The following is a 22,628-nucleotide window of genomic DNA, read 5'->3' as shown; positions in this document are numbered from 1 at the left end:
TTTTATGTACATAATCCTCTAAGGTCTTACATACTAGATTATCTGGGAAGTAGGAAAGGAGAGATTAACCCCTTCAGTGTTCCTAAACATTGATGCTAATCTATTCTCCAAATGAGAGAAACTCTTTGGTACTATTTTGATTTGAATTGTCTAGTTATTGTTCTCTGAAGCAAATGGTTCTTCCACAAATGAAATGACTTGTCACTCCTTTAATCTGAAATTTGACTCATCGATAACAGGGTCTGATGCATCTCTGTCTCTGAAAGGCCAGCGTTAAGCAGAGAGCACAGCCCATGGCACAGTCTTTGTCAACACTGAGTATATGCCGAGGGATACACATGCCCGGCTTTTCAAGTAAGCCTCAGAAGAGGACCCTAACTGATGACATTTGAAATGTGAGCTAAAGCATCTAAATTTCCCCTGCCTTCAATCCTACCATCCTGAGCCCCATGGAAATGACTAATGGAATTTAGAGATGACAAGAAACTTCAAGGAATTGCTGGTGGAATACTGCAGGTACTGCACTTGAAGGTGACTTTGAGGAGCAATAAGGGGTTGATTTGCTTGTGAAATGACTGTCTGCTCTCAGCTTGTAGGAATCAAGTAGGCCATATGGTAGGCAAATGAAACAACCAGAGGAAAGAGTAAAGAGTGAAAATAACCCAAATATCTGCATCATGTGTTTCATTCTTTTTTTTCTAGAAAATACAGAACTTTATTCTATAACATTGAGCAACTGCTAATTTTCACAATGATATATCAGACCATCTTAAGTAATCAGCAGTACACATTTCCATTGTTGAGCTCTCTATGACCAAAAAGACACCTTGCATTGCTCTCACCCTATAAAATGCTTTGAGGAAATTACAGCAAAGGTTACAATGGGAAATGGTTGCAATTATATTTCGGCTGTCACTTATTGTAATCTAACATTGGTAATCTGCTTAGCTTTTATCATTCTTTCTCTGGAAATTTCTTTACACTGAAATTATAACTTTTATAGGAAAGTCACAGTGTGAACACAAAAGAGCTGCTCAAATTTGCTGTGCTGGATTACTGATCCCTGAATGTTGGTACTCAGCTAATGAAACAAATATTTTGACACCTTACAGTGATTCCAAATGATGAACACTTAAAACCCACAGGGATCTGCCTTTCCTGGAAAGCTGGCATAGATCTTTGATTCCTAATAAGCTAATCCTAAGAGACAGGCATTAACATTTATCGACTACTTAGTATTTGCCAGGTGTTGTGCTAATGTGCTTTATGTCCATCATCTCTTCAATCCTTTCAACAACCAAATGAAAAAGTTCTTATTCTTATTTCACAGATGATTAAACTGAGGCTCAAAAAGTCAAGGGACTTGCCAAGAATGCGTAGGAAGTGATGGGGCTGGAACATAGATAGAAAGATAGAATGAAAGAATATTATTGTTAATTATTTTTGTTAACCAGATTAAATACATTTGCTTAATTACATGTGTTTTGAAAGATATTAGTATTTTCGTAGTTATGTTTACTGTGGAATGATTTGAAAAATGTTAAGATGAAAATAAAAATCACCAAAGTTCTTCTGGTGGAGAAAAATAATTTTCCCTCTACTGTTCTAGGTTCTTGGCTGAGACCGTCCCCGCCACCCCCCTTTATAAAAGACAGATTAACGGGAGAAAAAAAATGAACAGAAGTTTAATAACAACTCCTGAATACATGGGAGATACCCAGGAAAACTAAGTAACTCCCCAAAGTGGCCCAGGCCATCACGTTAAATACCATCTTCAGCTAAAGACAAAACAGAGATGTTGGGGTGAGGTGGGGGCTTTTAATGGGAGATTTCTAGGAAAAGCACAGTAAGAAGTCAAAGGGGTATGGTGGATATGCAGATCTAAGTCCTTGCCTTTTCCATTGGTAAGAGTTTCTAGAGATTTAGGCATCCTTCTCTTGCTGGTACTGAAAGGGAGAAACCTTTACAAATGGAGATTTCCTTTATAAATGTAAATGGCTCATACAAAAGGGTAGCTTCTACTCAGTTTTTAGAGCTTTCCCTGTGTCTGCCATTTCTTAAAACTGATCAGCCTAAAATAATCTTTATGCCAAAGACGCATATTTGGGGGTGGCAAATTCTGTTCCCTTTCTCTCTCCTCTAATGCTCTCCATTATCAATGATATGTACACACGAAGTAAAAAGTTGGAATAATAATGGGCCTAACATAACTTGCCTTTTCACATAAAAATGTAGTGTGAATATTTTTTCCATATCATTATTTTTCTTCTAAAACAGTATTTTTTTTTTTAATTTGGTTGCGCTGGGTCTTAGTTGTGGCAGGTAGGCTCCTGAGTTGTGGCTCACAGCCTCCTTACTTGAAGCATGGGAACTCTTAGTTGCAGCATGCATGTGGGATCGAAGATAGAGATAGAACTTGGGCTCCCTGCATTGGGAGCGTGAAGTCTTAACCACTGCGCCACCAGGGAAGTCCCTAAAACAGTATTTTAAGTGTTTAACACTTAAGATTCCAGCTTAGGAACCTAGGATTTAGTCAGCCAATTTCTTATTTTTGATTTAAGTGTTTCCTAATATTCTATTATTATATGGATTACAATGATTCTTCTTGTTACAATCTTATTTTACTAGTAAAATTACTAGAAATTGAGTCAAAATTAAGACTTTTTTTATTTTTTTTAATTTTATTTATTTATTTATTACTTTTTGGGGGGTACACCAAGTTCAGTCATCTGTTTTTATACACATATCCCCATATTCCCTCCCTTCCTTGACTCCACCCCCTCGAGTCCCCCCCACCCTCCCCACCCCAGTCCTCTAAGGCATCTTCCATCCTCGAGTTGGACTCCCTTTGTTATACAACAACTTCCCACTGACTATCTATTTTACAGTTGGTAGTATATATATGTCTGTGCTACTCTCTCGCTTCGTCTCAGCTTCCCCTTCACCCCCCGCCCCCTCCCTAACCTCGAGTTCTCCAGTCCATTCTCTGTATCTGCGTCCTTGTTCTTGTCACTGAGTTCATCAGTACCATTTTTAGATTCCGTATATGTGAGTTAGCATACAATATTTGTCTTTCTCTTTCTGACTTACTTCACTCTGTATGACAGACTGTAGTTCTATCCACCTCATTACATATAGCTCCATCTCATCCCTTTTTATAGCTGAGTGATATTCCATTGTATATATATATGCCACATCTTCTTTATCCATTCATTTGTTGATGGGCATTTAGGTTGCTTCCATGTCCTGCAAAATTAAGACTTTAAAAGTATTTGATACATATTTCTAAACTGCCCTTGGAGAAGATGGTTTGTAAGGATGTATTAGCTTGCTGAGGATGTTTTAACAAAGTACCAGAAACTGGGTGATTTAGAACAAGAGAAATGTGTCGACTCACAGTTCCGGAGGCTAGAAGTCCTGCGTCCAGGTGTTGGCAGAGCTAGGCTCCCTCTGAAGCCTGAACAGGAACAATCCTTCCTTGACTCTTCCAGCTTCTGGTAACCCAGAAATTCCTTGGTTTGTGGCTGCATAATTCCAGTCTTTACATGACATTCTCTCTGTGTCTTTTCACATAGTCTTCCTTCTGTGTGTGACTGTGTCCAGGTTTCCTCTTTAATAAGGACACCAGTCATTGGATTAGGCCCCATCCTAATGACCTCATCTTAACTTGGTTAAATCTGCAAAGATCCTCTTTCCAAAAAAGGTCACGTTCTGAGGAAATGGAGGTTAGGACTTTGACTCATTTTTTTTTTTGGTGGGGGCGAGGGGACAAATTCAACCCATAACACAAGGTGTACAGTCTTTATCAATGTATGAGTTCTTATTTCCCTGCATGTTCACTAGGACTGGGCAAAATTTAACAAATAAAAATAAAAGATTTCATATTTGGTAATTTAAAAGATGAAAAATGGTGTGTGTGTGTGTCTGTGTGTGTACACACTTGTACTTTGATTTCTGTTGAGAGTGTGCATTTCTTTTTTAATTTATTTATTGGGTGCGTTGGGTCTTTGTTGCTGTGCACAGGCTTTCTCTAGTTGTGGCGAGTGGGGGCTATTCTTCATTGTGGTGGCTTCTCTTGTTTCAGAGCATGGGCTCTAGGTGCGCAGGCTTCAGTAGCTGCAGCACATGGGCTCAGTTGTTGTGGCTCGCAGGCTCTAGAACACAGGCTCAGTAGTTGTGGCGCACGGGCTTAGTGGCTCTGCAGAATGTGGGATCTTCCCGGACCAGGGATCGAACCCATGTCCCCTGCATTGGCAGGCAGATTCTTAACCACTGCGCAGCCAGGAAAGTCCCAAGAGTGTGCATTTTCTTATGGCTTGTTACACTCATCCTCAGCCACCCTCAACCCACCACAATCTGGCTCCACTCCTAAGACTCCTCTGTATCTGCTCTTTCTAGAGTGCCAGTGGCCTCCTTCCCACTGAATTCCGTGTTCATTTCAGTTTTTACCCTCCTTGCCTCCTTGCTCTCATAAATAGTAGTGCATATTTATGTCCCAGTTTTCCTTCTTGGAACATGTTCTAAATTTGCTTTGCATGGCAGTGCCTTTCTTGTTTTCTTCCTTTCTCATTGGCTGCTCCTTCTCAGCTTCACCTGCTGCTTTTTCTCTCCCATCCACTAAATTCTGGAGCTCTTTATGGTTGTGTACTAGGCCAATTTCTTCTTCCTCTTTCTTTTTTAAAAAATTTTACTCTCTCTCCCTTGATGATCACCTGTACTTGGCAGGTAAGTTACCACATATGTTAATGACTCTAAAATTTGTATCTCTAATCTAGAACTCTTTTCTGATTCTCCAGACGTATGTATTTACCTGACACCAGTATTGCAGAAACTCCATAGTCAGTGTGTTCAAAAGTGAATCAACATTTATCTCCTTAACCTGTTCCTTCTCTTCCTATGTTCCCTAATGGAAGCACTGTTCCCCATAGTTGCCAAAGATAGAATCTTGGCACCATCCTGGATCTTTCCTCTCTGTCACTGTGTTAGTTTCATATTGCTGCTGTAATAAAGTACCACAAATGTGGTGCTTAACCAGTACAAATTTAGTATCTTACGGTTCTGGAGGTCAGAAGTCCAAAATGAGTCTCACTGGGCTAAAATGAAGATGTCGGCAGGCTTGCATTTCTCCTGAAGGCTCTGTGGGAGAATCTGTTTCCTTGCTTTTTCCACTTTCTAGAGGCCACCACTGTACTTTGGCTCATGGCCTCCTTCCCCCATCTTCAAAGTCACCAAAGTCAGTCTTCACGCTGCCATCTCTGGTTCTTTCTTCTGCCTCCCTCTTCCATTTTTAAGGATGCTTGTGATTCCATTGGGCCTACCCAGATAAACTAGGATAATCTCAAGATTTAAAGTCATCTGATTAGCAACCTAATTCTATCTGCAACCTTAATCCCCCTTTGCCATATAGCCTAACATATTCATAGGTTCCAGAGACATCTTTGGGTGGCTATGATTCTGCCGACCCCACCTTACTTAGTTAATTATACATGAGGTGTAGCATCTTCTGCCTCCTAAATACGTCTCAACCCTGTCCAATTCCCTTTTCCTTAATTGTCCCCAAAATAATTCAGATCTCATCAACTGTCACCTGAATAATGTTAATAATTTCCTAACTGGCCTCTTGGTCTTTGGCTTTCTCTTTCCCAATCCATTCTACACTACCCTTTCCCTCAGGATGCAGGCTGTGCTTCTTCATGGAGCTCGGGTCCCTTCATGATATATCCCTTGCTTACAACCCACGCTCCATCTCTTGCCACTCTCTCCTTGTGCCTTTTATTTTAGCTACTTCTGAACTTCTGTCATCTTCCTCCAACGCAATGTACTCTCTCTTACCTCCAGGCCTACATACCTGTTCCTTAAAACTGTGATAAGTTGTGTTTCAGTTTTCATTTTGCTAAAGTCTACTTTATTTCTCTTTCAAGTCTCACTTAGAATATCACTTCCTTTAGGAAGTCTCTTGCTACTCCCCATCCTCCGGATGTTGTGTCCCTACTTCCCCATATCAGCACTTACGAGTTTTGCATTGTGAGCATCATATCTGTCTTGCTTATCATCCCTGGTGTATTTTTAGTGCCTGGCTGGTTATTGACATATGTTAAATTCTCAATATAAGTTTGTTGAGTTAGAGAAAAAAATCAGTATGGTTCTTTATCAAATAAAGCAGCCTTGCTGGCTTCAGTGCTGCCTACCTCTTGAAATTCATCCTACCTCTCTCTCGCTCTTGTTTTCTGTGGTCCGTGCACACTGGCCTCTCAGCGCTGCCCAGGGCCCCTGCTCCATCGTGCTGTAGGAGCATTGCCTATGTTGTACCCTCTCCTTGGAATGAATTCCTGTGCCCATACCTCTCCTCCAGATCTCAGACCAGGGGTCACTTCTTCGGGGAAATTTTTCTTGACTCTCCCCCCTTTTATAGACTAAATGGTTGTGCAGCCTCCCCATTTGTATGTTGGAACATTAAACTGTGGAGACTGGGCCTTTGGGTAGTAATTAGGTCTTGATGAAGTCATAAGCGTGGGGCCCCATGATGAGATTAGAGCCTTTACGAGAAGAGGAAGAGACTAGAGCTGTCTTTTTCTCCCTCCTTTATGTGAAGACACAGTGAGAAGGCAGGAAGAGGGTCTTTACCAGGCACTGAATTGGCTGGTACTTTAGTCTTAGACTCCCGGCCTCCAGAATTGTGGGGAAAATATGCCTATTGTTTAAGCTCTCCAGTCTATAGTATTTTGTTATGGTTTATGGCAGTCTGAGCTGAGACACACCCCGTCCTCTTTCCCAGTCAAGCTCTCTTGTTATATATTCTTCAAAATATTCTTATATTAGAACCATTATCTCAGTTAGTATTTTTGCATCCATTAGAGAGGATATTTAATTAATGTTTGTCTCATTGATAAACTAGGTTCCATAAGAACAGGAACTATCTATTTTGACTTATCATTGTATTCCCATTCAGCCAATATATGTTGGATAAAAAAAAAGAAAAGGAATGAGTGAATAAATGAATGAATGAATTCCTCTCCTTTTATCCCCTGAGTTTCTCCCTTTTTCTCTCCCTTTCTCCTTTTCTCTACTCTTTGCTGTGCTAGCTATAGAGCCACTTACCATAAACACAAAAGTGTTTCTTTGTCTACATTAGAATAGCTACATAAGACTCGTGAGATTGTCTGGACCAATCACCATACCATTTAACCACCCTGAGGCTTAGGCTGATAACATAGGAACTTTGTCAGTCTCTGGCAGCTCGTGACATTTCAGTTAGTTATATTTTTCACAGTTTTGATTGTTTGAAAACTCTCCATTTACCACACCAACAACTGTCTTCTTAAATTCATCCCATTTATCCCATCTCTGTCCTCTGCAGCAATACATGATAAAGTTATTTTCTCTCCTACGTGGCTCCCTTCATATATTTATAGGCAGGTATTAGGGACTCTCCTGCCTTGCCCAAGACTCTTGTCTAGGTTCCATTCCTTTCAACAGTCACCATCCTGTTTGTGTTTGGTGGCTCTTCTCTTGCATTTTCCCCTATCTCCTTCCTTCTCCCACCCGTTTTTCCTTTCTTGTTTCCTTCCTCCCCCCTCCCTCCTCTCATTTTCAATTTTCTTTCCTTCCTTCTTCTCTCCTGCTTCCTGTTCCCCTCATCCTTTTGTTTCCCTCTGTGCTTCCCTTCCCTTCCCTTCCCTTCTCTTCTCTTCTCTTTCCCTACATCCTTTCCCGAATAATATAAAGCAACTAGGTGATCTCTAGTTCTCATTTCTCTCTTAAAGATCAGACCTTCCCTGATCATCACAGTGCACAGGGAAGAAGAAGAGGGACATCCCCAGCTGTGAGTCATTTTGATAAGAATGACAGTTGTGCTTTCATCCAAACTATAGGTGAAAATGTTGAACAGGATTGAGCTCTGTACAGAAACCTGGGAATGCTACTAAAATTGCCCTTCATGTTAACACTAATCCATTAATCAGCACTCTGTTATTAATATGCTGTCACCAAGCCCGTGTGGAAAATGTGAACGACAATGTGATCACTGGAGAATCTTGAAAGCTAGATTTAATATTTCAGAAAAATCCATTCATTCATTTATTCACTCCATTGAATGCCCACTTAATATGTAGCCCTGACATTTTAAGCTGAATATTTTGGTCATGGCAGCTATAATAGAACTTTGAAATTTCAGAATGTCAAGCTTCTGTCCATCCAGAAGTCTTGTAATTAGTTTCCTGTCTGTTTTGATACATCCAGAAAATATACCATAGCCACTGACCAATTTTACATTCAGTCCTGGGTCCTTCTGCTTTAACTTTAGAATTTCCTTTCATCGACTCATCTGACATGTAAGTGCATTGCTGGGGTGGGTGCTCCTATCTTCTTGGCTAAATGAAATGGGTATTGTGACTGTCTCTTTTCGTTAGGTCAGCTATGCTGCTTTAGCATCCCAGAAGAAGCAGTCAAGGCTGCAGATGCATAAATGATCGGAATCCATGAATCATTACCAGCATTCCTGGATCTTTCACCCAGGGGGTGGCCCTGAACAAGTGCCAGATGTCAGAGCAGGTCATTGTTCCCAGCTGCAGTGGCGCACTTCACTTAAAACTTGCAGTTTTTTCTGAAAGTGTGATAGGACATCCTTTCTTTCCAATTCCCTGTTCAAGTGATCGTCAAGTCTTGTCATTTCTTTCTACCTCTTCGACTCTCTTTTGTGTTTGTCCTCCCATCTCCATCCTCCCTGCTACTACTTTATTCACATCATCATCTTCCATCTGAATGGCAGCCAGACTATCCTCGCAGGGCTCCCTTCTTCCTGCCTTGCCTCCTCCAGGTATTGTTCACACTGTAGCCAGAGTGATGTTTCTAAAAGATGGATCAACTCAAGTCATTCTCCTGCTCAGAAACCTTCAGTCGCTCTCTGTTGCCTACAGATTTAGGCCTAATCATTTCTCAAGACATTCAAGGCCATGTGTGATCTGGTTCTAAGCTTCCTCTATTGCCTGACCTTTCCCGGTTCTCTGTATAGTTCCTTCGGCTTCCTCCATTTCCTTGAATATGTTACCTTTGCACTTGCTAGCGTTCTGGCGGAATACCCTGCTTTCTCCTTCTTCTTGCTGACTACCCAAGAGTTCACGCAAACACATCAGAGATGCTTCCTGGGACGCCCCTGCCTCACCAAACCCAGGCAGAATTGGATATTCTTCCCTTTTGTTTCTATGTTTCTTTAACTTGTCATTAATAGATTATTTCTCTTTTGAGATAAGGGGTTATGATTTTATTTTATCTGTCCCTAACGACTGAAACATAGCGGGTGAACACTATATAGTTGTTGAGTTAATTCATAAGTACCATCATACTAGAGAACACTTATGTGGTCCTTGTTCTGGACCAGGCACTGTTCTAAGCACTCTACACCTATTTAAGGAGTGAATGTGTACAGCTGGTGGCCTTTTTGGTTGATAGTTACTGCCTTATGACTTAAATGTCACAGAAATGTGAAACCGACTCTAGCAGCCCTCCCTCACCAATTTGAACCCCCATTTCCTTGCTTCTACTTTTCTCAGCTCACTAATGACATCCCTGAAAGCTTCAGTCTATTTCAGTTCTAAAAACAATCTGCTATGAAGGCAGGAAATTTCAAGAAGCCCCAGCCCTTTTCCCCAGTGAGTGATAGTGTCAGGCCCAAGCACTGACCACAAGTTCCAAGCCATTTTGTCAGTGGCTTTGCAGCTCATCTGGTCCCAGGTGTGGTGTCTGAACAGTGACCCTGTGGTCTGTGTTCTCTATTCCTTTCTCAGACTTTGAAATTGTCCATCCTAGAATTGTCCACTTGCACCCAGTTTTCTAAGCACAATATTTCCTCTTCCTGGATCCTCATGTGCTTCAATCAGTGGGACTAGCTTCTAACATAGTCCCTATTCCAAGATTTTGTTTCAGAAAAACCTGATATGATTGGGACTCCTGTGCATCTCCCACTGTTTCTATGTCCCTGGTGAGGAGGTTTCCTAATACCTGTGGATGGACTCACAATAGCGGATGATTTCTTTCCCTGCTGGACTCCTGATCATTGTTCCCACAACTGCTGAGGCGGTCCCTGGTCTGTATCTTTCCTGAGCCTGTGATGGGTTTGCCTGTATAAGTGGAATTTGCCTCTCAATCCCATCCTTACCTGTGTGTGCCATGGTAACATAACTGTGGGAAAGCATAATTCTTGCCTTTATTTGGCTTACAACACAATCTTTTTTAAAAGCTAACTTTCCATGATCACAGGCTATGTGCCAGGCATAAAACCTTCATGTAAAAGCTGCCTGTAAACGTCATTATCCCCATCATACAGATGAGGAAACTGTGCCTTTGAAATATTAAATGACTTTCTCAAGATCACATAGGCAGAAAGTGGTGGAAACAAGATTCAAAGTAGTATCATTCTGATTCCAAACATAAAATAGCTCTTTCTCTGCAAATTCGAGGAAGAAACACTTGGGATAAGCACAGAAGTGTTTCTGGGCCACTGAAGGAGGCTGAGTTCATGATAAGTGCTCAATCGATATTCCTCGTTTTGGGTGTTGACCCAGTATCACTGCATAAGCCTCTCTTATTGATTGTAGCCAAGACAATGATAAAATTATGTGGAACCAATCAAAAGCTTCTCTGAAATGAATGAACTTGGAAGGCCTTGTAGGTATATAACTGGGGGGTGCCAAAGGTGACAGAAGATGTGGTTAAAAGCACATTCAAACCCAGTGAAAAGCTGACAGTTTCTGGAACAACTTTCCCCAAGTAGGTGAGGATATTTGAGTGTGGGGAACAGATATAAATTCCGTATAAGCAATGGTGAGCTGGGGCTACCCTGAGATCACAAAAACTGTGAGGCAACTGATGGGCCAGCAGAGCCTGCAAAGGGAGCGACACAACAACAGCATCAGGAGAGAGGGCAGGTACCATAGGAGACCAAGTAAAGGGCAGCCTTTCTAAAGAAGATACCATCCTCAGGATGGCAAGTGGCTAGAGCAGTAGATGCCCCTTCATCTCTAGCAGGGTCTGGGTAGCAGTGCATACAGGGTATGCAAGGCAGTTTCTGAATGAGTGAGCATACAACTGAATGGTCCCATGGATGTGTAAGTGAGCATGTGTGATCTGAATAAGTACCTTTAACATCAGAATGGACTTGTGGAACATCTGTGTGCACTGTGAAACACATATGAACATGTGTAAGGTCTGAGTGAACACATATATTATCTGAAAAGGGTAGGTGACATCTAAATAAACGGATGAATGTGGAAGATAAAAATGATAAAGATGAATAATTTAACATGTAAGATTTAGGTAGACGTTTTTAACAACACAGTGAACATGTGTATGGTCTCAGCGAGCACTTGTACTGTCTGATGAGGGTTTGTAATGTCTCAGGTATGACTTTCTGAACAGGCACGAGCGTGGTCTGAGTATCAGTGTGTAATATTTGAGCTTTTTACTATCTAAATGAATATGTTTTTAAAAAATCTAACTTGTGTAACATTTTAGTGAACCCGTGTGTTGCCTGCGTTAGTAAGGATATGATGTGAGTAGGCAGGTAGAACGTCTGAATGAGGATGCATAACGTATAAGTCAGTGGGTCTCACACTTGAGCGTGCGCCAGAATCACCTGCAGGACTTGTGAAGCACACATTGCTGGGAAGTCTTCCCCAGAGTTTCTGAATCAGAAGATCTGGGATTGGCCCAAGAATATGTGGTGCTGCTGGTCTGGGAGCCACATTTTGAGAACTACTGTTTTAAGTATGCGTAATACCTATGCGTAGCATTTCAGTGAGCTGATTAACAGCTACACGGGCACTTGGCGGATCTAAGTGAACATATGTAACATTTAAGGGACATATATCGCCTGAACAAACACTTGATAGCTTTACAAGCACATGTGATGTTGGAATGATGTATGAGGAACGTTAAGTAAAAGCAAAAACAAAAGCATCTGAATGAGCATGTATAAATATGAGGGCACATGGAATATCTGAATGAGTGTGAGTACCATCTGAGTATATATAACATCTAGAAGGTATGTATGTGTTTTATATCTGAAGGCACTCGTGTATACAACTAGACAGACATCTGTACAAATAATTACCGTGCATTATGGGAAATGCAGCAATGAGTGTCCAGGGAATAAAGATGCACAAGAAACAATAGCTACATTAGGAGCAGAAGCTACTAGAGGAGAATGGAAGTGGAAGATGACCTGTGAGGTCTATTTTAAATGCTTACTAGGTCTATGGCTATACCATCCTGAATGTACCCCTTCTCATCTGATCTTGGAAGCTAAGCAAGGTCGGGCCTACCTAGTATTTGGATGGGAGACCACCTAGGAATACCCAGTGCTGTAGGCTTTAAAAAAAAAAAGCTGATTAGGACTTTTCTAGGATGACAGGAGGATGTAGGTGGGAAGGTCTGTGTGTAAGAGGGTACAGCATAAGCAAAGGCGTAAAACAAGAGGCTAGAGGGTTTCTAAGGGATCAGATCGTGGAGATCCTTTTGAGCCATGATATAGAACATGGTGTTTTTTCCCTCCCAGTAAGTGATACCATGTCAATGAATTGGTTTTAGGCAGGGGATTAATGTGATGGGTTTATGTTCAGAAATGTCACTCTGGAGCCTGAATGGAAGATAGACTGGAAATGGAGCAGGAAGTCTGCTGCAGCATCTACTTATGACAGACGATGAGGTCTTAAACTATAACAAATGCAGTGGAAAATAAGGGACAAAATTAGGATCTATTTTAGGAGATAAAAATCTATAGGACTGGGACTTCTCTGGTGAGTCAGTGGTTAAGAATCCGCCTGTCAATGCACGGGACACGAGTTTGAGCCCTGGTCCGGGAAAATCCTGCATGCCACGGAGCAACTAAGCCCATGTGCCACAACTACTGAGCCTATGCTCTAGAGCCTCCGAGCCACAACTACTGAGCCCATGTGCCACAACTACTGAAGCCCGCACGCCTAGAGCCCATGCTCCTCAACAAGAGAAACCACTGCACTGAAAAGCCTGCGCACTACAACCAAGAGTAGCCCCCGCTTGGCACAACTAGAGAAAGCCCGCCCACAGCAACAAAGACCAAACACAGCCAAAAATAAATAAATAAATAAAATAATAAATAAACGTTTTAAAAAATCCACAGTACTTGTGGACCTGTATGCTCGTGGGTCATGAGTCTCAGGTGGAATGAATGGGAGAGACAGGGAACATGGGAGAATGGATTGGAAAAAATGATACATTTGCTATTAGACACTGTCAATTTAGGTACCTCTTCAACATTCAGAAAGGGATGTTATACACTTGGGTCTGGAGCTCAGGGGACAGTCCAGGCCAAAGATAGAAATTCGGAAATGATTAGTTAGTGATAACTACACTCATAGGTATGGCCAGACTTTGGTGAGAAGAATAAAAAGCAAAGAGGCCAAAGATGGGGAAGCCTAGGATCATGAACATTTCAGGGGTGGGCAAATGAAGAGACTCAAGCAAAAGGAAATTAAGTGGAATGTTAGAAAGGTAGGGGGATGCAGAATCACGTGACCTCATGAAACACTGAGTTCCTTTAAAAGAAAGGGAAAATCCACTTCATTTAAATGATTTACAGATGGTCCTGGATTGAGAGTGGGCGATTCAAGACGGAGTCCCTCGTTCCATCCTGGCTGTGCTACTAGGTATTTTTTTTTTGTGACCTTGATTCATTAACTTGAGGCTCTGGGCCTCATTTTTAAAATATGAAAAAGGCAGTCTTGACTCTGAGAGAATGAGAGCTTGGTAGTTTCTGTTTGGCCTGTGAATGAGAGTTTAAAGACTGTCCTTGGAACCCTTGTTACAAGGGCAGCCTCTGGAGTTGCTCAGTCCTGGGTTAAAATCCTGAAGACATCATTTCCTAGTTCTTTGACCCTGGATAAATTACTTAATCTCTCTAAGCCTCAGTTTCCTATCAAATAAGTCAAACAGTAGTAGACATGTGGGTTTTTTGTGTGTGAGCTTTTAAAGAGACAAGCCACCTAAACTGCTTAGCACAATGCCTGGTACAGAGTACGTGTTCGAATGGACAAACCCATCAACAGCAATAACAAAACCCTACGAATTTATGATGATGGAGGAAGTTAAATTAGATCATCGCCGAAGTCTTTTCCAGTCCAACACTCTTTGTGTTTGTTTCTCTTTTTTGTCTGCCATCCTGAGATGAGACACTCAGTGGACATTTATTACCTAAATGTTGACTAGGAAGAAGGATTTGGTTTCTGATTTCTGACATATATTACACAGTCAAGAAAAAATAATTCTGATGGGAGAAAAAGCAGCATAAAATGCAAATACACTAAAAAAAATATGGCTCACCAGACAGCGCCCCTCCTCCTCTCCCGCGAGGCAGCTGAGGAGGCTGTGCTGCACGGAATCCAAAGAGCATCTTCCGTCAATGACACGTAATAAATTGTTTCCTCGATCCAGTCACAGGGACAAGTGATTATTTGTTTCCCAAAGTATCGCAGTGAAATGAGAAGGAGTCACGGGCTTGGGAAAAATGCGGTGGCTGATTATTCGTCTCCCTTTTATCACACCTGGTCAGAGGGTCTCATTACTTCCTTTATGAGAGTCGCATGGTTGGCATTTTTTCATATGCGCAATATCTAGAAAAATGTGACATTGACAAAAAAGTGGGTTATTAATATGGATCCCAACTAAATTTAGGGCCCAGCAAGGTGGAAAGATAAAGAAGTCTGACTCATAGCCTGTGGCACAGGGAAAGTGAGAAGATGAGAAGATCTCACCTTTGTGGTGACAGTGACTATTTTGCAATGCAAAACCATCCTCATCTCCACACAAAGGCAGGCTAATGAGACCCGAGCAAATTAAAGGCTGGACCCAGGAAAGGGTAAGAGTTAGGTTTTCCCTTCTACTCATTTTATTTTTATTTGTGAAAAAACCTAGAATTGCATTTCAAGGAATTGTTCGAGCTGCTCGCCTCTGTGTAAATTCTCCACCCCAATTCCTCACACTTCGCCCAGCTTACCTGCTTGAGATACAACCTCATTGCTCTCAACCCCTGAAAACACTATAATTATTATGTAAATATATTTTGGAACACACATTTTTATGTGCTAGCATTTAAGAAATTTTAAGGAACTATATTCTGATAATATATGGGATGGACTTAAAGACGGTTTGTCAGAGATAATTTACTCTGTTGTGTGTGTGTGTGTGTTTGTTTAGTTTCTATCGCAGTTCACATTTATTGAGCACTTTGAATATCCAGGGGCTTTTCCAAGTTTTTTATCTTTTAATCCTCATAATTAGGACCCCATTCTTAAGACTCCTAGGATACTGTTAAAGCCCACAATTTGTGCAGTTGTTTCCCCCATTATGTAGTTGAAAGAACTGAGGTTAGTAATGCAAAGTGATTCACTCAAAGTCACATAGCTAAATAGCAGTGGAGTGGGATTTGAACACAGGTCTGATTTCCAAACCTACCCTTTGAGCCACTGCACAATACTTGTGTGTACAAAAAAGTACATGCAAGTAAATTAAACCTTAAGAAACACACATTCTTTTAGCCATTGCTGCTTGTATTTTGCTTAGCTTGCTGCAGACACTTTGTGCATTCCTTTATTGTAATACTTATTGCTTTGCATTATAATTAATGTTTTTTTGACTCTTTGCTGGTGGTTCTTGACTTTTCTTGCGTTAAGGGATGGTGGTGGCAGTCATGAACCCCTCTGAGGATTTATCAAGGTTAGGACCTCTCTCAAGCAAAATGTGTGTGCCTTTAGACTGGGTTGATGCTCCAGTGATGACTTTTGTAACATTATATATTTCCCCCATCAAAATATAATGTGAGTGTCCTTAGATTTTCCAGACCTATGAGATCACTCTTTTATTTAGTATCTTAATATTAAATACTTCATAAAGGAAATCTGGTCCCCTTTGGAAAACATCTGAGTGTTTGCTGTAAATGCTTCTGAGTCTTTGTTGTCATATGTCACCTGTGGGTCCAGCTGCATGCAGCTCAGAACCAGCTTTGGAGAATGGTTGATGCACTTAGTGAGGACCTGAGGATAGCCTGAGGTAATTTAAGAAGGGAAAAAAGGAAAAACTGATAGTTGGGCATCAGACACAACTCTCCCTCAAATTTCTTATTGGATGCTCTACCCAATATATGGCCATCTTGTTGAATAAACAGAATAAATGGATGAATGAAAGCATAAGTCTACAGACCCTTTAGATATTAATGAATCAGGTGTTTCAAACCCTTGCGTAAGACTATAAGATCTTTAAGGGCAAAGGTTTTTTCTACATTCTTCACCATTCTATACCTATAAGCTGATGCTCAAAAACTATGTGTTAAATATATTAAGAGAATAAAGCCACAAACCCAACATACACTGGTACACTAAAGAGAAGATTAGCTCCTCTTTTTTAAACTTCTTCCTTTAAAACCAAGTTAGAAGCCCTTAAAAGAATGTTTCCAAATACAAGAGCATTATTCCCACAAAGAGAATTCTGCCATCACCTCTTTAATGCTGTTTATAGAATATCACCCATTCCCACTTATCACATTTCTGGTTATTCTATCTTTTCCATTAAACTATGTTTATCAACTTGATGAGGCTAGGAAGCATTTTTATCTGTATACCATTGTATTCCTAGGTTTTATATGGAGATAATAAATATTTGTTGAGGGAGACCTATTGCATCAATGACTGAATGATTAAATCAACCAATTGATCCATCCGTGGACTATGGGTTGGCTTAGATTGTAAACATCTTGCAAAGGCTTATTCCATTTTGTATTTCTTACCTATGCCATAGAGTCTGGCCCAGAGTAGGTGTTTGATACGTGTGTATTGAATGAAATAAACATGCACATAAATGACCATCTTGGATAAGTAGTGTGATTCAATAGTTTATTGTCCAACTTGGGACTCTGTTCCTGAAAGGCAGGCGCCACTAGTAATTATGCCAGGATGTCAAGCATAGACCTGAACTGCCCGGACACACTGGGAAATTTGGTCACCCTGTGGATCAAGATGATACCAACACAGTAGATTTTTGTTTAGGGAAAATGAAAGCCAATGTCATTGCAATGCAGTTCCCCTGAACATTTTGTTTTTTTAAATCCCACCTCATGCCATAAATTAACTCTAAATAATTAAGCTACACATGTTTACTTTGGAAGTCTCAAGATCCTTCTTGTCTCCAAGAGATCCTAAAGACTGGAAGACAGGCTCAGAACATCCCAGAGAGCAGCTGGGCATTTGACTGCAGGCCTGAGGGGTAAATTGTTGCAATGATTTGCAGTTTTGTTTTTTTTTAACCCGTGGAAAGAGAAGAAACATTCCCCTGGGAATGCTATTCTCCTAACCCTCTTGCTTATTGCAAATGTTCCCAGTCTGCTTTGGTCTGAAGTTTCTTTTTAAGTTGTCTCTGGATCATAATGCAGCCTTGACCTCTATCCACCTTCTATTTACATAGCTCAGATTAGAACTCGCAAGTCTCTAGAGCTCCTGGTGTTGGGAATGAACTAGGGCTACAATTGCATTCTGGTTTATGGGCTTCATCTCCTCTTTGTGGATTGCAGAATCCTCTGGTCAAGGTAACTTTCAGGCAGTGTGGAAGAGAGGCTTTAGAGTTAGAAGACCAGGCTGTGGCTTGAAGTCATAGTCTGCTACTCAGATATCTGTGTGATCCTGAGGAATTCATGTAACCTTTCTGAGCCTCTTTTTACTCCTAAGTAAAGAGGTGTGTTGTGAAGATTACAATATTAAGGGAACCTTAATGTGAAGGTGTTTTATAAACCATAATGGACAATATGGAAACTGTGAAGGCCTAGCTGCTGTGGACGTCATCAGTGATGACACTAGGGTGCTGCCAGGTTCTATGCTGCTATTTGTCCTTCTCTTTAGAAAGCAGTTAATAATGTCAGTGAAGTCCAATAACCGTAAGTTAACTTTGCCTATTTTTAAACTTGATATTAATGAAATTATATCATACCTATTCTTGGATTTTATTTCTTCTTACCGTAATAGTCCTATAATTTAATTATATTTCATAATGCTCTGTGTGGCCCAAATTCACCCATCTTCAATGCTATTAAGTATTCCATTGCTTTGTTTTCTTTTTTGTTGTTGTTGTTACAAATAATAATCCTATGAACATTCTTTAACATGTGTCCTTGTGTGAAAGTACATGTATTTAAGGGAAAATTTTGAGTTATAAATAATTCACCTCTTTAGTTTTACTAGATTTTGTCTAATTATTTTCTTCAATGGGTAAAATAAATTGATATACCCACTAGGGGCATGTGGAATTTTCTAATTGCTACATATCCTAGCCAACATTTGATATTGTTCAACTTCTTAATATTTGCCAATCTGGTGGTTATAAATAGTTTTAATTTATATTTTCCTGATTACAAAAGAGGATAATTATTATTTAATACATGTATCCACTATTTGGATTCCCTACTCAGAAGTACCTAGTCATGTCTTCTGCCTATTTTGTCTGCTTGATTGTCTTTCTCTTAATCATTTGTTGGTATTCTTTATATTTTTTGGACAGTAATGAATTGATAGTTATATGTGTGGCAAATATCTTCTCTCAACTTGTGGTTTGAGTTTCTGTATGTGTTTTTCCTTTTTAACTTTTACATTGGAAGAAGTTTTTTGTTTTTGTTTTTTTGTTTTTACCGTGGTCAAATTTAACTATTTCTTTTAATAGTTAAATGGTCAACCCATTTGTGTCATTTAAGAAAACATGTACTACCTTGGCTCACAAAATATTCTCCTGCATTGTCCTCTAAAAGCTGTAGAATGTTGCCTTTTGGATTTAAGTCTTTAATCTTCTTGGAGTTAATTTTGGTATATGATGTGAGATGGGACAAATTTAATCTTCCCTGTGAGTAACTAGTTGTCTCAGTGCTTGTTTTTGGAAAGGCCACCCTTTCCTATAGATTTGAGGTTCAGGCTCAGATTTCCATGTTATCTGTGGGTCTGTATTCCCAAGTAGCATTTTAAAAAGAGGAACAGAATCCTCCTCATTGAAGCTCTCATTTATTGAGAGCTTAGTTTGTGCTAGGAACTCTGCTAAAAGCTTTTTATATGCATTGTTTTATCTGACCCTCAATCCTGTTGAGATTGGTGGGCACTATTCATTTTATCCCCATTTTACTGATGTGTAAACTGAATCACATTCATGAATTACATAAATTAAGTAACCAACTTTTCCTGCTAAGGAGTGGAGACTGGCAGTGAACTCTATATTAAAGATATGTGTATTTTGCAAGGCACCATTTTGATTTTAGAAAGTATCTTTAAGACCGTGAGTTTTTAAAATGCCTTTTTGAAGCTCTAAATTTATTTCAAATACTGTTCTCAGCTGGGAAAATGATTATAAGCACACTTCCTACTCACCTCTGCTCCTGCTATGCCATCTCGAAAAGCTTTTTCTGGAGTATTTTGTCAGAATCTACTTCTTTTATAAGGATTAACACATTCATTCGATTGTGCAAACAGACCATTCTCTGATATACATTCATGTAAGGAGTGAAGCAAAACTATTTATCATTAATCAGAGATACAGTAAATGAATGTGCTTCTTAATGCGTGCATTTGGGTGAACCAGTCAGCTTCATAGGGCTTCACTATTATTTTTAACATAGGTGACGATTAAAAATGTATTTAATGTATTCATTTCTACCTAAGGCTGATATATTCAATGTGACGTATGTCTAAAAACCACACTGGACACCAGAATTCCTTTGTCATAGAAATTCCATCTGTAGAGGAAATGCCTGATCACTAGAATTGTTTTCTAGTCAAATGAGAGATCTCATCTGTTTATGAAATGACTACAGTGCGCCCTATAAATAAAATCTGAATATTCATATACTTTTATATACACACACAGACAGACAGACAAACACACACACACAATTCCTGCCTCTGGCTCAGTTATTAGGGCTAATTAACATTTTTGTGCCTTTCATACATTCTTACCCCACCCACAAAAACATGTAGGATAAAATAAAATCTTAATTGGCCATTAAGTTGGAGATTTGTAATGTATGTATCATTTTGAATTTTAGGAGAGAGCAAATTCCAGAAGACCAAACCTTAAAGAAAAACCTCCTGTCTTTGCTGTGTTTTTCCTTTAGAGCTTGTTTGCTGCAGTTTTTTTCTGTATTTTTCATTCTGGCATTTTTTTAAATGGGGAGAATCATACAGTCATAACATGTCAGAACTGAATGAGACCTTAGAAATCTTCTCATTCACAGATCCTCAAAGTGTAATTTGTGGATCCACCAGACCTGTGCAAGGGGTCCACAAGGTAAAAATTATTTTCGTAATAATACTAAGATGCTACCTGCCTGTTTGCTCTCACTAGTGTGCAGTGAGTTTCCCGGAGGCTATGCGGTGTGTGTTATCACAACAGATGGCATGTAGACATAGACAGGAGAATCCAGCTGTCGTCCACTTAGTAGGCATGAAAAAGATGTGCAGGAATGTAGGAGAGCTACTCTTATGATCATTTTCTGTTTTGGAAAATCTAGTGATTTTTCAATAATATGTTTTTATGTTAACCTGCATTGGGTTTATTACTGTCATGAATTAATAAATAGTTAAAAAACTTCTCAGTTTTAATTACTAACATAGTAAAATTGATTGAAATAACCCACGAAGCAAAAGCTCTTTTGGGTCCTCAATAGTTTTTAAGAGTGTAATGGGATCCTGAGACAAAAAAATTGAGAAACTTTTATCTACTTTAGCGTAAGGCCATCATTTTGCAGTAAAGAAATGGAGACTAGACTTCCCCAAGGGCATAGTTGTTGCATTTAAATCAGCATTTAGTTCTCTTCTCTCTCTTGACATTGCTCATCATTTCTCATATGGATACGTATCTATGGTGCTGCCATGTGTACTTCCGGCCTGTAGCACGATCGTAACTTCACAGAAAGTATTCAAATATACTACTTGAATCAATGGTTATTAGGAATCTTTAGAAATCCTTCTAGTACATTCTTCAAGGCTTATAGGTAGGAGGTTCCTGCCCAAAGCACTTGGTGTTGATTTTTTAGCATTTCCACAGAAAGGTTGAGTAATTTAGTAGTCTGTAATCCTGCTACCCAGGCATAATCGTTGTGAACATTTTTGAGTGATTCTTGTTTTTTGAGGTGTGGTTTTGAGAATCTGAGGACTACCCTATATTTTAATGAGTTTTAATCATAATTAAGTAGCTATATGTAATATCTGTAACTGGGTGGTTTATTCATGACAGCATTTTCAAAGTTACTTTGAAATCTTGACACACACAAAATGCCGTTTGGGGGCACTGAGTGACTCTGCTTTGGGGTGGGGAAGGTGGGAAGACTTTGTATTCGATGATTCTCCCAGCAAAGTATCTCAAACATGTAAACAGTTTGGCCATTGTTAACAGTACCAAGACACAGTAGCTTTTGTTATTGTTTTAAATTATCATATATGAGAGCAGGAGAATATGAATGTGAAGGGAAGGATATAAATCACAAAACAATTTTTTAGCTAGTGAATTAGTTAGTTGAAGAATGGCAGGGGCAAGATTTTCCCCAGTCTTCAGAATCCGTAAGATGATTCACTTGGAATTCAGAATTTGAGGTCCAAATTGAATAAGTGATCGATCTCACTCATAATTAAAGAAATACAAATGAAAATAACAACATGCAATGTCTTGGCTTTCAGGGTAGCAAGGATTAAAAGGTTGCATAATAGTGTTGCTAAGAAATGTAAATAAAAATAACCATTTAGAAAAGGCAATATGATGATGTCTAGCAAAATTAAAAGGCATATCCATTTACTGAAACATCTATGCAAGTTTGCAAAATATATACACAAGGATGTTATATTATTGTTTGCAAGAGCAAAAATTAAATGATGGAAATATGCGTCATTGGAGACCATTTTTTAGTAAGCTCTGACATATCCAGGCAACCAAATCTAATGAAATTATTAAAAGGATTGAGGTAGAGATATAGGCACTGATCTCCAAGATATATTGCTAAGATATAGCATGCTTCCATCTGTGTAATGGTGCAGGGTATATGTACAAATTGCATATATTCCTGTGTACGAATATAAAATTTCTAGAAGAATAGATAAGAAATTGTTTACACTGGTTACATCTGAAGGATGGACTGTAGGTTGGGGTCGGGGAAGAAGGTAAAAGAGACTTTTGCTTTTTGATAGATTATGTTCACGTGTTACTTCTATAATTCAAAACATTTTAATAAAAAGCCTTAAGATTTTTATCTTTTTTGATCCAGCAATACAACTTTGAGGAATTAATCTTATAGAAATAATTATGTATGTACGCAGTGCCCTGTTCCTAAGATGGTCTTCCGGCATTGTTAATAAATAAAGGATTAGAAGCAATATAAGTGACCAGTCACAGAAAATGGGTCACATGAATTATAGTGTGTTATTAAAAATGATATTGTGAGAGAACATTTAACTATATTGTTAGGTGGTGCCCCTTAAAGTATGTGTATTGTAACTCAGATATCTGGGATGAGATATATCAAAACATGACTAGGGATGGAATAAAGAGTGATTTTTATTTTCCTTTTTAAAAAACAAAACAAAACA

At 39.5% G+C, this 22,628-nt stretch overlaps 1 protein-coding gene and 1 pseudogene across 1 annotated transcript in view; both read left to right on the top strand.

Moving 5' to 3' along the window:
• PLPPR1 (phospholipid phosphatase related 1) overlaps window positions 1-22,628 on the top strand; it is a 278,562-nt gene that overhangs the window by 65,816 nt on the left and 190,118 nt on the right. The gene's annotated exons all lie outside the window — the stretch shown is intronic.
• LOC130847681 (5S ribosomal RNA) lies at window positions 12,247-12,365 on the top strand (annotated as a pseudogene).

The sequence above is a fragment of the Hippopotamus amphibius genome, chromosome 2 (genome assembly GCF_030028045.1).
Source record: "Hippopotamus amphibius kiboko isolate mHipAmp2 chromosome 2, mHipAmp2.hap2, whole genome shotgun sequence".
Taxonomy (NCBI): domain Eukaryota; kingdom Metazoa; phylum Chordata; class Mammalia; order Artiodactyla; family Hippopotamidae; genus Hippopotamus; species Hippopotamus amphibius.
This window is presented reverse-complemented; position numbering and strand designations above follow the sequence as displayed.